The sequence below is a fragment of the Tursiops truncatus genome, chromosome X (genome assembly GCF_011762595.2).
Source record: "Tursiops truncatus isolate mTurTru1 chromosome X, mTurTru1.mat.Y, whole genome shotgun sequence".
In the NCBI taxonomy this organism is placed as follows: domain Eukaryota; kingdom Metazoa; phylum Chordata; class Mammalia; order Artiodactyla; family Delphinidae; genus Tursiops; species Tursiops truncatus.
In genome coordinates, this window is record NC_047055.1 from 100702160 (window position 1) to 100718639 (window position 16480).

Sequence of the window (16480 nt, forward strand, 5' to 3'; positions counted from 1 at the left end):
TTTTCTTTCTTTGTGACATCATTGTCTGGTTTTGGTATCAGGGTGTTGTTGGCCTCATTGAATGAGTTTGGGAGTGTTCCTCCCTCTGCTATATTTTGGGAGAGTTTGAGAAGGATAGGTGTTAGCTCTTCTCTAAATGTTTGATAGAATTCGCCTGTGAAGCCATCTGGTCCTGGGCTTTTGTTTGTTGGAAGATTTTTAATCACAGTTTCAATTTCAGTGCTTGTGATTGGTCTGTTTATATTTTCTATTTCTTCCTGGTTCAATCTCAGCAGGTTGTGCATTTCTAAGAATGTGTCCATTTCTTCCATGTTGTCCATTTTATTGGCATACAGTTGCTTGTAGTAATCTCTCATGATCGTTTGTATTTCTGTAGTGTCAGTTGTTACATCTCCTTTTTCATTTCTAATTCTATTGATTTGAGTCTTCTCCCTTTTTTTCTTGGTGAGTCTGGCTAATGGTTTATCAATTTTGTTTTTCTTCTCAAAGAACTAGCTTTTAGTTTTATTGATCTTTGCTATTGTTTCCTTAATTTCTTTTTCATTTATTTCTGATCTGATATTTATGATTTCTTTCCTTCTGCTAACTTTGGGTTTATTTTTTGTTCTTCTTTCTCTAATTGTTTTAGGTGCAAGGATAGGTTGTTTATTTGAGATGTTTCCTGTTTTTTAAGGTAGGATTGTATTGCTATAAACTTCCCTCTTAGAACTGCTTTTGCTGTATCCCATAGGTTTTGGGTCGTCGTGTCTCCATTGTCATTTGTTTCTACGTTTTTTTTTTTATTTCCCCTTTGATTTCTTCAGTGATCACTTGGTTACTAAATAGTGTATTGTTTAGCCTCCATGTGTTTGTGTTTTTTACAGTTTTTTTTGATGTAATTGGTATCAAGTCTCATAGCGTTGTGGTCCGAAAAGATACTTCATGTGATTTCAATTTTCTTAAATTTACCAAGGCTTGATTTGTGACCCAAGATGTGATCTATCCTGGAGAATGTTCCATGAGCACTTGAGAAAAATATGTATTCTGTTGTTTTTGGGTGGAATGTCCTATAAATATAAATTAAGTCCATCTTGTTTCATGTATCATTTAAAGCTTGTGTTTCCTTATTTATTTTCATTTTGGATGATCTGTGCAGTGGTGTAAGTGGGGTGTTAAAGTCCCCTAGTATGATTGTGTTACTGTCAATTTCCCCTTTTACGACTCTTAGTATTTGCCTTTTGTATTGAGGTGCTCCTATGTTGGGTGCATAAATATTTACAATTATTATATCTTCTTCTTGGATTGATCCCCGTTGATCATTATGTAGTGTCCTTCTTTGTCTCTTGTAATACGATTTATTTTAATGTCTATTTTGTCTGATATGAGAATTGCTGCTCCAGCTTTCTTTTGATTTCCATTTTCATGCAATATCTTTTTCCATCCCCTCAGTTTCAGTCTGTATGTGTCCCTAGGTCTGATGTGGGTCTCTTGTAGATAGCATATATACGGGGTTTGTTTTTGTATCCATTCAGCCAGTCTTTGTCTTTTGGTTGGAGCGTTTATTCTATTTACATTTACGGTTATTATTGATATGTATGTTCCTGTTCCCGTTTTTTTAAGTGTTTTGGGTTTGTTATTGTAGGTGTTTTCCTTCTCTTATGTTCTTGCCTAGAGAAGTTCATTTAGCATTTGTTGTAAAGCTGGTTTTGTGGTGCTGAACTCTCTCAGCTTTTGCTTACTGTAAAGGTTTTAATTTCTCTGTCAAATCTGAATGAGATGCTTGCTGGGTAGAGTAATCTTGGTTGTAGGTTTTCCTCCTTCATCACTTTAAATATGTCCTGCCACTCCCTTCTGGCTTGCAGAGTTTCTGCTGAAAGATCAGCTGTTAACCTTATGGGGATCCCCTTGTGTGTTATTTGTTGTTTTCCCCTTGCTGCTTTTAATATTTAATATTAATATTAAATATAATAAATATAAATTTCTTTATATTTATTTTTTGATAGTTTGATTAATATGTGTCTTGGCATGTTTCTCCTTGGAGTTATCCTGTATTGAATTCTCTGTGCTTCCTGAACTTGATTAACTATTTCCTTTCCAATATTAGGGAAGTTTTCAACTATAATCTCTTCAAATATTTTCTCAATCCCTTTCCTTTTCTTTTCTTCTTCTGGGACCCCTATAATTCGAATGTTGATGCGGTTAACGTTGTGCTGGAGGTCTCTGAGACTGTCCTCAGTTCTTTTGATTCTTTTTTCTTTATTCTGCTCTGCATTAGTTATTTCCACTCTTTTATCTTCCAGGTCACTTATCCATTCTTCTGTCTCAGTTATTCTGCTATTGATCCCTTCTAGAGTATTTTTAATATCATTTATTATGTTGTTCTTCGTTGCTTGTTTCCTCTTTAGTTCTTCTAGGTCCTTGTTAAATGTTTCTTGCATTTTCTCTATTTCCAAGATTTTGGATCATCTTTACTCTCCTTATTCTTTACTGTTTTTCAGGTAGACTGCCTATTTCCTCTTCATTTGTTAGGTCTGGTGTGTTTTTACCTTGCTTCTTCATCTGCTGTGTGTTTTTCTGCCTTCTCATTTTGCTTAACTTACTGTGTTTGGAGTCTCCTTGTCACAGGCTGCAGGTTCATAGTTGCCATTGTTTTTGGTGTCTGTCTCCAGTGGCTAAGTTTGGTTCAGTGGATTGTGTAGACTTCCTGGTGCAGGGGACTGGTGCCTGTGTTTTGGTGAATGAGTCTGGATCTTGTCCTTTTGGTGGGAAGGTCCACGTCTAGTGGTGTGTTTTGGGGTGTCTGTGGGGTACAAGCTCAATGAGTAGCTGGAGAACAGAGTTTTGGAAATTTGTTGCATTTTGGATTTGATAATTTAAACGCAGTACACTTCACTTTGATTAGCCTCACACAGAAGACATTTGATGTTTGGTTACAAAGCATTCAGTGTAAAGTTGGTTTATCTGAAACTTGTAAAGTCAGGATTGGTTGAGAATTTACATTTAATTGACTTTTACCCACCAGCTTCTGTGCATTTGTTTTCAGGCACTATCAGAATGTTTGGTCTTAACACCACAGAGTCCCCACTCCCATTTAATTCCCCCAGAAATCTCGGAAAGGTAGCAGATTTGTGGAAGGCAATTTTTTTTTTCTTTTTATACAATGAAGCAGTAGAAACTAAGTGATAGGGATAAATTGGTAGGGGGTAAATTGAGGATTTTGAAATCATTTATTTTTAATTTTGCTTCCCCATTAGGATCAAAGTTCCATGAGAACAGATCTCTGGGCTTATTTATTTACCACTGTATCCACAAAGACTAGGATTTATATCTGTGTCCTCAAAAACTAGTTTGGTACAAAGTAGTAACTCAGTAAACATTTGTTAAAAATATTTTTCACTGTCTCATATTGTCAGTCCGATACTTTTCAGAATCAGTAACATCACTTCTAGCTACCATTATTTATTTGATTGAATACACAATGTATATTTGCATAGGTATCTTTAGCATTGCTTGTTCAATGGCCAGAAAGCTGAACTAGTTTTCAGTGTATCTGAAATCTCCTGTAAGCACCTGATTTTTTGGTTTTGTTTTTCCCGTTAGACCCTAGGTAAGCGTTATGCATGTTTTTTTTCCCGATATGCGGGGCTCTCACTGCTGTGGCCTCTCCCACTGCGGAGCAGAGGCTCCGGACGCCCAGGCTCAGCGGCCATGGTTCACAGGCCTAGCCGCTCCATGGCATGTGGGATCTTTCCAGACTGGGGCACGGACCCGTGTCCTTTACATCGGCAAACAGACTCTCAACCACTGTGCCACCAGGGAAGCCCAGCTTTATGTATTTTGAGCACTGTTTTCTACTTCTACCAGGATTACAGTCATAGTTTTCTGCTAGGTATACCATAAGCACCTTGATAGGAATAATTGGATGTTTAAAAGATAAAATTTTTTAGTGTTTCTCAAGTATAAATAAAAGCCTATAGTTTTTATCATTAATTTTTGCATGAGACTGAATCATCTTCATTAATACAAATTATTTTCATTACTTTATTTTTTAGCCCTTTAATGAGAAGCATTGTTATTAGATGATAAAAGCAACTTGGATCAGTGAGTGAAATGCTAAAATTATGGAACGGCTTAATTAAGGGGTACTTAATTTAGTGAGGGCAGAACATGTATTGTAGAATATTAAATAATTTAACTGGAGTGGATCTGTGTGAGTTATTTTCTTACTAGAATACTGTATATCCATTGTGTACAATGACTTGTAAATGGAAAATGCATGTATGTAGTGCTGGATGAAAAATATTAAAATTGAAAATAACAATCTAGCCCTTTAATGAATTAGTTCATTGCTGTGATATCACCTACAATTTACAAATTCTGGTGCTTAGAGATCAGATGACATTATGACATTGTCTCTTAATTTATAGACCTCAGGTGTAAACCGACTCTGCTTCAAGCAGTAAGTTCTTTAGAATTTCACATCTGTGTGTTTGGTTATTTTAGCAAACACAGGATTTTTTTTATTGTGTTTACAAATCTGTGTTTACATTTTCATACTTAGAGCTATCTCACCATGTCTGGTTTGGGACCACAAGTTTCTTCTTTCCAGTTGACCCGTTCCCCTTTTCTTACAGCAAATTTATTTATTGTTTTGTTCCTAATACCAATTCTGTAGAAACTGATCCAGGTTTATTCTGATCATGGTTTCTAGATGACATCCTTCTTAATTTTGCTATAAAGCTCTTAAAAGCCTGACCAAACTTTGTGAGTGCATGTTTATAAATCTCTTATCTTTGAAATCCTACTTCTGATTACACATGATATACATTATAATCCAGTATTTCAGTTCCTGCCTTTCTCCTGGCAGAGAACTGACCTAAGGGTTAGACAGTGGAGGCTCCCGTTTAGATTTCCCAGAGATATTTAAGGTTGTGTCTGGCATCTGGCTAATCACACTTTCTGGAGGTTGATTGTCCAAGATAAGAACAGTTTTGTTGAAAACACCAGTTTCCTAACAAACTCATTCATATTGACTTTTTGGGAATGACGGCATACTAAAAGAAAACTTGGTGCAACTTTGATTTTATTGTCTCTGTTTGATCTTTACAGATATTTTATTATAGAATATAGTATCTAATTATAAAATTAGTGAGTGCAGAATATTGTGGAAGATACAGATAGGATGAAAGAGAAAAAGTAAATTATTTTCAATCCCACCAGCATACCCATTTCACTAATGTCTTTTTTTGTGTGTGTGTGGTACGCGGACCTCTCACTGTTGTGGCCTCTGCCGTTGCGGAGCACAGGCTCTGGACACGCAGGCTCAACAGCCATGGCTCATGGGCCCAGCCGCTCCGCGGCATGTGGGATCTTCCCGGACCTGGGCACGAACCCATGTCCCCTGCATCGGCAGGCAGACTCTCAACCACTGCGCCACCAGGGAAGCCCCACTAATGTCTTAAAGTATGTTCCCCTAGTCTTTTCCATAAAAGTTTTTATTATATTCTATGTAAATTATTCATCCTTATCTTTGACGTTACTTTATAAAGAATTTATTTTCATATATTATCAAATATTCTTCAAAAGCAACATTTTGAATGGCTTTGTAGTACTCACATACAATTATTATTATTTTTTTTCATTTTAAAAAGTTTTATTATCATCAAAGATATGCATATACATAGTTTGAGGAGTCAGAGTTTTAAGACTTGAAACAAAAAACTAGTTGTCTTTTGTCCCAACCCTCTTCACCCACGATTCCCGCAACCCAGGGTGGGAGTCTTTCCAGCTTCCAATTTTCTAGCTGAAGCCTTTGATTTTGCCTCCATGGTTCTAAATAGAAAGCTTATCCTGCTTTCTCTTGGTTTTTCAGATTTAAACATTATCCAATGAGTTCCTACAATAAAAGATGAGGATTTAGCTCTCGTAAGAGCTGCATACTTACTGCCACCTCCAACACACATTTCACCTTTCTCTAGTCTTCGAGTATAGTTATATCCTAGTTTTTGGCATTGTAAATGTTTTAATCTGAGTAATGACATCTTCAGTTGTAAAAAATTTTTAAGTATCAGTTTTGCTTTTTTGCTGACTTTTATATCATCTTGGCTTTTAGGTCCCTCTCCCAAACAGTGGGCTCTTTTTACTCATTTTTTTAAAAAATTAAGTTATTATTTATACAGAGTAAAATACATCCTTTTTTAATGTGCAGTTCTGTGAGTTTTGAGAAATGTATACAATTGTATAATTGCCACAACAACCAGGATACAGAACAGTTTCATCAGTTCAAAAAATTCCCCCATACTCATTTATAGCCAACCCTTCCCCCACTCCCAGCCCCTGGCATCCAGTGAACAGTTTTCTGGTCCCATAGGTTTGCCTTTGCAAGATGGTCATATAAATGGAAACATCCAGGGACTTCCCTGGTGGTCAGGTGGTTAAGAATCCGCCTTCCAATGCAGGGGACGTGGGTTCGATCCTGGTTGGGGAACTAAGATTCCACATGCCATGGGGCAAGTACTGAGCCTGTGTGCTGCAGAAAAGACCCAGCACAGCCAAAATTAAAATAAATAAACAAACAAACAAACAAACAAAACCCATCCAGTATGTAGTCTTTTATTTATTTATTTGGCTGTGCAGCAGGATTGTGTGATCTTAGTTCCCTGACCAGTGATTGAAACCGGGCCCCCTGCAGTGGAAGCACAGAGTTCTAACCACTGGCCCTCCAGGGAATTCCCCGGTATGTAGTCGTTTTTTTGAATTTTTGAATTTAATATAATTTAATTTTTTTATACAGCAGGTTCTTATTAGTCATCAGTTTTATACACATCAGTGTACACATGTCAGTCCCAATTGCCCAATTCAGCACACCACCATCCCCACCCCACTGCAGCTTTCCCCCCTTGGTGTCCATACGTTTGTTCTCTATATCTGTGTCTCAACTTCTGCCCTGCAAACCTGTTCATCTGTACCATTTTTCTAGGTTCCATATGCATGGGTTAATATACGGTATTTGTTTTTCTCTTTCTGACTTACTTCACTCTGTATGACAGTCTTTACATCCATGCATGTCTCAACAAATGACCCAATTTTGTTCCTTTTTATGGCTGAGTAATATTCCATTGTATATATGTACCACATGTTCTTTAAGCGTTCATCTTTCAGTGGGCATTTAGGTTGCTTCCATGACCTGGCTATTGTAAATAGTGCTGCAGTGAACATTGAGGTACATGTGTCTTTTTGAATTATGGTTTTCTCTGGGTATATGCCCAGTAGTGGGATTGCTGGATCATATGGTAATTCTATTTTTAGTATTTTCAGGAACCTCCATACTGTTCTCCATAGTGGCTTTTTCAATTTATATTCCCACCAACAGTGTAAGATGGTTCCCTTTTCTCCACACCCTCTCCAGCATTTATTGTTTGTAGATTTTTTGATGATGCCCATTCTAATTGGTGTGAGGTGATACCTCATTGGAGTTTTGATTTGCATTTCCCTAATAATTAGTGATATTCAGCAGCTTTTCATGTGCTTCTCGGCCATCTGTATATCTTCTTTGTAGAAATGTCTATTTAGGTCTTTTGCCCATTTTTGGATTGCGTTGCTTGTTTTTTTTAATATTGAGCTGCATGAACTGTGTATATATTTTGGTGATTAAGCCTTTGTCCGTTGATTCGTTTGCAAATATTTTCTCCCATTCTGGGGGCTGTCTTTTCGACTTGTTTATGGTTTCCTTTGTTGTGCAAAAGCTTTGAAGTTTCATTAGGTCCCATTTGTTTATTTTTGTTTTTATTTCCATTACTCTAGGAGGTGGATAAAAAAAGATGTTGCAGTGATTTATGTCAAAGAGTGTTCTTCCTATATTTTCCTCTAAGAGGTTTCTAGTGTCCAGTCTTACATTTAGGTCTCTATTCCATTTTGAGTTTATTTTTGTGTATGGTGTTAGGGAGTGTTCTAATTTCATTCTTTTACATGCAGCTGTCCAGTTTTCCCAACACCAGTTATTGAATAGACAGTCTTTTCTCCATTGTATATCCTTGCCTCCTTTGTCATAGATTAGTTGACCATAGGTGCGTGGGTTCATCTCTGGGCTTTCTATCTTGTTCCATTGATCTGTGTTTCTGTTTTTGTGGCAGTACCATATTGTCTTGATTACTGTAGCTTTGTAGTATAGTCTGCAGTCACTGAGTCTGATTCCTCCAGCTCCGTTTTTTTCCCTCAAGACTGCTTTGGCTATTCGGGGTCTTTTGTGTCTCCATACAAATTTTAAGATTTTTTGTTCTACTTCCGTAAAAAATGCCATTGGTAATTTGATAGGGATTGCACTGAATCTGTGGATTGCTTTGGGTAATATAGTCATTTTCACACTATTGATTCTTCCAATCCAAGAACATGGAATACCTCTCCATCTGTTGGTATCACCTTTAATTTCATTCATCAGTGTCTTATAGTTTTCTGCATACAGGTCTTTTGTCTCCCTAGGTAGGTTTATTCCTAGGTATTTTATTCTTTTTGTTGCAGTGGTAAATGGGAGTTTTTCCTTAATTTCTTTTAGATTTTTAATCATTAGTGTATAGGAACGCAAGAGATTTCTCTGCATTAATTTTGTATCCTGCAACTTAACCAAATTCATTGATTAGCTCTAGTAGTTTTCTGATGACATCTTTAGGATTCTCTATGTATAGCATCATGTCATCTGCAAACAGTGACAGTTTTACTTCTTCTTTTCCAATTTGTATTCCTTTTATTTCTTTTTCTTCTCTGATTGCTCTGGTTAGGACTTCCACAACTGTGTTGAATAATAGTTGTGAGAGTGGACAAGCTTGTCTTCTTCCTTATCTTAGTGGAAATGTTTTCAGGTTTTCACCATTGAGAATGATGTTGGCTGTGGATTTGTCATATGTGGCCTTTATTATGTTGAGGTAGGTTCCCTCTATGCCGACTCTCTTGAGAGTTTTTATCATAAATGGGTGTTGAATTTTGTCAAAAGCTTTTTCTGCATCTATTGAGATGATCATATAGTTTTTCACCTTGATTGATTTGCGTATATTGAAGAATCCTTGCATTCCTGGGATAAATCCCACTTGATCATGGTGTATGATCCTTTTAATGTGTTGTTAGGTTCTGTTTGCTAGTATTTTGTTGAGGATTTTTGCATCTATATTCATCAGTGATATTGGTCTGTAATTTTCTTTTTTTGTAGTATCTTTGTCTGGTTTTGGTATCAGGGTGATAGAATGAATTTGAGAGTGTTCCTTCCTCTGCAATTTTTTGGAAGAGTTTGAGAAGGATGGGTGTTAGCTCTTCTCTAAATGTTTGATAGAATTCACCTGTGAAGCCATCTGGTCCTGGACTTTTGTTTGTTGGAAGATTTTGTTTGTTTGTTTGTTTGTTTGCGGTATGCGGGCCTCTCAGTGTTGTGGCCTCTCCCGTTGCGGAGCACAGGCTCTGGACGCTCAGGCTTAGTGGCTGTAGCTCACGGGGCCATCCACTCCGTGGCATGTGGGATCTTCCCGGACCGGGGCATGAACCCATGTCCCTTGCATTGGCAGGCGGACTCTCAACCATTGTGCCACCAGGGAAGCCCTGTTGGAAGATTTTTAATCACAGTTTCAATTTCATTACTTGTGCTTGCTCTATTCGTATTTTCTGTTTCTTCCTGGGTCAGTCTTGGAAGGTTATACCTTTCTAAGAATTTGTCCATTTCTTCCAGGTTTTCTGTTTTATTGGCATAGAGTTGCTTGTAGTAGTCTCTTAGGATGTTTTGTATTTCTGCAGTGTCTGTTGTGACTTCTCCTTTTTCATTTCTAATTTTATTGATTTGAGTCCTCTCCCTCTTTTTCTTGATGCGTCTTGCTAATGGTTTATCAATTTTGTTTATCTTCTCAAAGAACCAGCTTTTAGTTTTATTGATCTTTGCTATCGTTTCCTTCATTTCTTTTTCATTTATTTCTGATCTGATCTTTATGATTTCTTTCCTTCTGCTAACTTTAGATTTTGTTTGTTCTTCTTTCTCTAGTTCCATTAGGTGTAAGGTTAGATTGTTTATTTGAGGTGTTTCTTGTTTCTTGAGGTAGGCTTGTATAGCTATAAACTTGCCTCTTCGAACTGCTTTTGCTGCATGCCATAGGTTTTGGAACGTCATGTTTTCCTTGTCATTTGTCTGTAGGTATTTTTTGATTTCCTCTTTGATTTCTTCGGTGATCTCTTGTTTATTTTGTAACATATTGTTTAGGCTCCAAGTGTTTGTATTCTTTATGTTTTTTTTTCCCCTGTAATTGATTTTGAATCTCATAGTGTTGTGGTCAGAAAAGATGCTTGATATGATTTCAGTTTTCTTAAATTTACTCAGGCTTGGTGTGTGACCCAATACGTGATCTATCCTAGAGAATGTTCCGTGCGCACTTGAGAAGAAAGTGTAATCTGCTGTTTTTGGTTGGAATGTCCTATAAATATCAATTAAATCTATCCAGTCTATTGTGTCATTTAAAGCTTCTGTTTCCTTATTTATGTTCATTTTGGATGATCTGTCCATTGCTGTACGTGACGTGTTAAAGTCCCCCACTATTATTGTGTTACTGTCGATTTCCTCTTTTTTACCTGTTAGCAGATGCCTTATGTATTGAGGTGCTCTTATGTTAGGTGCATATATATTTATAATTGTTATATCTTCTTCTTGGATTGATCCCTTGATCATTATGTAGTGTCATTCCTTGTCTCTTGTAACATTCTTTATTTTAAAGTCTATTTTATCTGATACGAGTATTGCTACTCTAGCTTTCTTTTGATTTCCATTTGCATGGAATATCTTTCCATCCCCTCACTTTCAGTCGTATGTGTCCCTAGGTCTGAAGTGGGTCTCTTGTAGACAGCATATATATGGGCCTTTTTTTTTGTATCCATTCAGCAAACCTGTGTCTTTTGGTTGGAGCATTTAATGCATTCACGTTTAAGGTAATTATTGATATGTATATTCCTATGACCATTTTCTTAAGTATCTTGGGTTTATTTTTGTAGGTCCTTTTATTTTCTTGTGTTTCCCACTTAGAGAAGTTATTTAGCATTTGTTGTAGTCCTGATTTGGTGGTGCTGCATTCTCTTAGGTTTTGCTTGTCTGTAAAGCTTTTGATTTCTCCATCGAATCTGAATGAGATCATTGCCAGGTAGAGCAATCTTGGTTGTAGGATCTTCCCTTTCATAACTTTAAGTGTATCATGCCACTTCCTTCTGGCTTGTAGAGTTTCTGATGAGAAATAAGCTGTTATCCTTATGGGTGTTCTGTGTTATTTGTCATTTTTCCCTCTCTTCTTTCAGTAATTTTTCTTTGTCTTTACTTTTTGCCAGTTTGATTACTGTGTGTCTCGGCGTGTTTCTCCTTGGGTTTATCATGTATGGGACTCTCTGCACTTCCTGGTCTTGGGTGGCTATTTCCTTTCTCATGTTAGAGAAGTTTTCGAGTATAATCCCTTCATATATTTTCCCTGGTCCTTTCTCTCTCTGTTCTCCTTCTGGGACCCCTATAATGCAAATGTTGTTGCGTTTAATGTTGACCAGAGGTCGCTTAGGCTGTCTTCATTTCTTTTCATTCTTTTTTCTTTATTCTGTTCTGCAGCAGTGAATTCCACCATTCTGTCTTCCAGATCACTTATCCGTTCTTCTGCCTCATTTTTTCTGCTATTGATTCCTTTTAGTGTATTTTTAAGTTCAGTTATTGTATTGTTCATCTGTGTGTGTTTGTTCTTTAATTCTTCTAGGTCTTTGTTAAACATTTCTTGCATCTTCTCAATCTTTGCCTCCATTCTTTTGCCTAGGTCATAGATCATCTTCACTATCATTATTCCGAATCCTTTTTTCTGGAAAGTTGCCTATCTCTACTTCATTTAGTTGTTTTTCTGGGGTTTTCTCTTGTTCCTTCATGGTACATAGTCCTCTGCCTTTTCATCTTGTCTATCTTTCTGTGAATATGGTTTTTGTTCCACAGGCTGCAGGATTGTAGTCCTTTTTGCTTCTGATGTGTGCCTTCTGGTGGATGAGGGTATCTAAGAGGCTTGTGCGAGTTTCCTGATGGGAGGGACTGGTGGTGGGTATAGGTGACTGTTTCTCTGGTGGGCAGAGGTCAGTAAAACTTTAATCCACTTGACTGCTGATGGGTGGGGCTGGGTTCCCTCCATGTCGGTTGTTTGGCCTTAGGCAACCCAACACTGGAGCCTACCTGGGCTGTTTGGTGGGGCTAATGGCAGACTCTGGGAGGACTCATGCCAAGGAGTACTTCCCAGAACTTCTGCTGCCAGTGTCCTTGTCCTCACGGTGAGCCACAGCCACCCCCTGCCTCTCCAGGAGACCCTCCAACTCTAGCAGGTGTGTCTGGTTTGGTCTCCCCCGGGGCCACTGGTTCTTCCCCTGGATCCCGATGCACACACTGCTTTATGTGTGCCATCCAAGAGTGGAGTCTCTGTTTCCCCCATTCCTGTTGAAGTCCTGCAGTCAAATCCCACTAGCCTTCAAAGTGTGATTCTGTAGGAATTCCTCCTCCCGTTGCCAGACCCTCAGGTTGGGAAGCCTGACGGGCTCAGAACCTTCACTCCAGTGGGTGGACTTCTGTGGTATAAGTGTTCTCCAGTCTGTGAGTCACCCACCCAGAAGTTATGGGATTTGATTTTACTGTAATTTTGCCCCTCCTACCCTCTCATTGTGGCTTCTCCTTTCTCTTTGGATGTGGGGCATCTTTTCTGGTGAGTTCCAGTGTCTTCCTGTCGATCGTTGTCCAGCAGGTAGTTGTGATTCTGGTGTTCTCGCAAGAGGGAGTGAGAGCACGTCCTTCTACTCTGCCATCTTGGTTCAGGGCCCAGTATGTCCCCATACAATTATATATTTGATCATTTCTAATTTTAGTTTTATGTCAAGCAATTTGGAATGGTCTGAATATTTTTCTTTTTTGTGTGATAAATATTTATTTTATAATTGTAAAGAGGGCTTAAATTTCACATTGTTTATATAAATCTTCTTTTACATTTCTGATTATTTCCTCGTGGTGGATTCCTAGAAGGAAAATTACTGGGTCATTGAATATGATTGTTTTTAGATATAGCCAAAATATTTTTTGTAATGTTGGAACCAACTGATACTCTTCCAGCAATGTAGGAGTTTGGCCAAATTACTGACACTTCTGCAACATTAATTGTTATCCTTTTGTCATTCTTTGATAATTTGATAGGCAATGGAGTATAATTAAACACTTCCATCTTTATTTAATTTGCATTTCTTTGATTACTGCTGAATTTGCATTTTTATGTGTATTTACTCTTGTTATACCTCACTTATTAGAAATAGAAATCACTACTACTATGGAGAGTGTAGGTGATGTTTGGTAATGGAACCACATAGATCACAGGGTCATCATTTAGATAATGACTTTGAGATACTTGGTTTTCAAATGCACTAAGATAGCCTTCTCTGAAAAAATGAAGGTAAGGTACTGAAAAGTATGATGCACTGACTGGGTTCCAATTCTGACTTGAACTAGCTTTTGAACTTGCCATCAAACCACTGTGGCCTTCAGTTTCTTTGAAAAATATGCAATTTCCCTAAATGGTTTATTTGTTCCATTATAGCCCTCAGTATTAAAATTCTGGTGACTATAGAAACACTCATCAGAATCAGTGTTATTGTTCATAAAATAACATTTTCTGGCAGTATTATGAGTTGTCAAAATCTCCATCCTGAACTGGTTTCAAAGACTGGATTAGAAATTATTAATTTAACCTTTTGTGGCAATCAACCCATTATATAATAGGGTTTTTAGTGCAAAGGTAACTTTTATATAATTTTAAGTTCTTATTTTGGGGGTTCACCCACTTCTTTCAATTTGTGTATTTTAATGTCTTATAATAAAAAAAAAAGGAAATCACATCCCATCATTCTCACCTTCCTTAAATTCTTAGGTTTGGTGGGTAAACCCAGGGGTCAAGAGATTTATGAACATTCAGACTTGGAGTAGGTTGATGTCACCTTTAGAAGCATGGTTGGTTACTCAGGTGAGACCACTGTTAATTGGTTTGCATTCAGAATTTTGTTCATTGGAGCAAGTCCACTTCAGATTGGCAGTTTCAGAAGGGACGGGTTGATGTTGGTTAGCTTGCAGAAGCATGATCAAGACCATGTAGGCAGGTAATTGCTAATTGATTAAATGAGATTGAAACCTGTATTGGTGGCTACTTGTTACCATAGCTACAGAACAAGCAGTTTCCTCCTTCAATCCTCCTTCTTCCATTTCATTTTCAGTTTATTAATCTTTGTACCCCCAGGACTTAGGGCAGGATTTTGTATATAGGCATTCGCAAAGACTATGGAGTAAATGATCTGAAATTGAATGAAGTTATTTTGGGGATGTCTTAGAATTTCTATTATGCATCCCCTTGTTTTCATTACATAGCCTATTTTAGTTCTCTGACACCTCCTATCTGGATTGGGTCCCAGCCTCTTACTTGCCTCTAGTGTTTTTCTCCTTCATTCCATTCTGCGCTTAATGGTTTTACTTTACAAGAATTTTAATGGTGTCACAGTCTTGATCAAAAGTAGTTAGTTACTTTCTAACCTATTGAACTAAGGCCAAATTGACTACTTTGCTATTGATGATCCCTTAGTGTTCCACATACAAGCTTCCCATTTTTTCCTGTTAATCACTATTCTCAACTCTGTGGCTAAGACACCCAAAGGCTCTCTTCCCAGAATATGTCTAATCTGTCCCTACCTCTGCACTTTTACTCATGCTTTTCTACTGCCTAGAATACCTTTCTCCATTTAATTAGGTTTTCCCCTAATGAAACCCTATACAAATTTATTTCAGTTTTCTATTCATAAAGAATTTTCTGATCCTCCAGTAATGTATGCTTTCTTCCTTTTTCTGAACATATTAAAGCACTGGCTATGCCAATTAGAGGAACACATTTTAAATTCTCTTTAGCAGTGCAATTATTTTGTTCTTCTTATTTATTTTATTATTCCAAACTGTAAGCAGAATCCATGGATTCTCTATCTTGTTAATCTCCTGGATAATCTATTAAAAATATTTAAAATTTAATAGGTCTTTAGTAAATATATTTGGAAGGAATTCAACATATTTTAGAATATCTAAATTCCTTTTGGTAAAAACAAAAAGAAATACTGGATTCTACCTACTGGTACAGCTGAATCGTGTACAGCTTCTGAGGTGGGATGGTAATAGATTGGGGCAAAAATATCAATGGTTTGATCCAATAGTGATTGTAGTGATTGATATTTATGAATATTCACGTTCATCCAAAAGGTGTTTTATGTAGATAAAATATGCTACAATTTTTGACATTTGCTTGGGGCAATAGAAATAATGCTAGATCTGTTTTTACCTTTATTTATTTTGATCATGGTTTGCATTTGAGGCCAGACATACATATGCACATGTCTAATATAGCAGTAAATAGTCATGGAACTTTTTATTTACACAGACAGTCTTTTAAAATTCAGTGCCTTTCTCACAGCATGGTTTTATTTAATGCACTAAAAAATAAACAATTCTAAATTTTGCTCATTACAGATAAAACTGACTAGTTACTAGTGAGAAGGAAGAAAACATTCTAGAGTTTCAAAAACATATTGTGAAGAAGTATAGTATCTGCCATACAATGAACACTTGAAAAACAATTATCAAATGAAAGGTAGATTTTAGAATTTCAAAGCTAAGTTAGTAAGATTTTTTTTTTTAGAAAGGCAGTACTTATACACAAGGTATTCTTTAGTTCTTTCCTAAAAAATATTTGCAAAAAATTATCTTCACCATCTGTTGGCTAATAATTAAATTATAATAGGGAGCAGAGAATATGTATTATATATCAATAACTTTGTACCTTTAAGCCTTATGCATTTAAGTGTCCAGTAAGTATCTTTTGAAAACAAGTAAGCAAAACAACGAAGCAGAAGGTAATGTAAGAGCGTGCTTCTGTGTCATTTTTTTCGACCCTTGTTACTCAAAGTATGGTCTTCAAGTCAGCAGCTTCAGCATCACCTGGGAGCTTGCTGGAAATGCAGAGCCTCACGCTCCACCCAGACCCACTGAATCCGATTCTGATTTTAAAAAGATCCCCAGGTGATTCATATGCACATTAAAAATTAAGAAGGACTGTATTATACCATGGATAGAAGCAGACCAAGGAACATTAGCTAACTTTTTGCTTCTCTGTAACTCTTTTTAAAAATGCTTTAAAAATAATTGTTCTGATTAATCATGTTCCTGTGACTTGCGAAGTAATGGAGTTAAGTGACCTGTTCAACCTCCTTTTATGCTTGTGAACTTGAAATTTGACTGTTGTCTTTTTAACTTATAAACAGAACACCTGACCAAAATATACATATTTAACTTAAAACAGATCTTTTAATGCTAGCTGAGCTAGGATAAATTTATGGCAAGAAAAATGCCTGGCACATTGCTGCTAAGTTGTCTTGGCCTCCTGCCAGGATTTATGTTTAACAC

At 36.9% G+C, this 16480-nt stretch overlaps 1 protein-coding gene across 1 annotated transcript in view; it reads left to right on the forward strand.

Moving 5' to 3' along the window:
* LOC141277572 (dystrophin-like) overlaps positions 1-16480 on the forward strand; it is a 334453-nt gene that overhangs the window by 143195 nt on the left and 174778 nt on the right. The gene's annotated exons all lie outside the window — the stretch shown is intronic.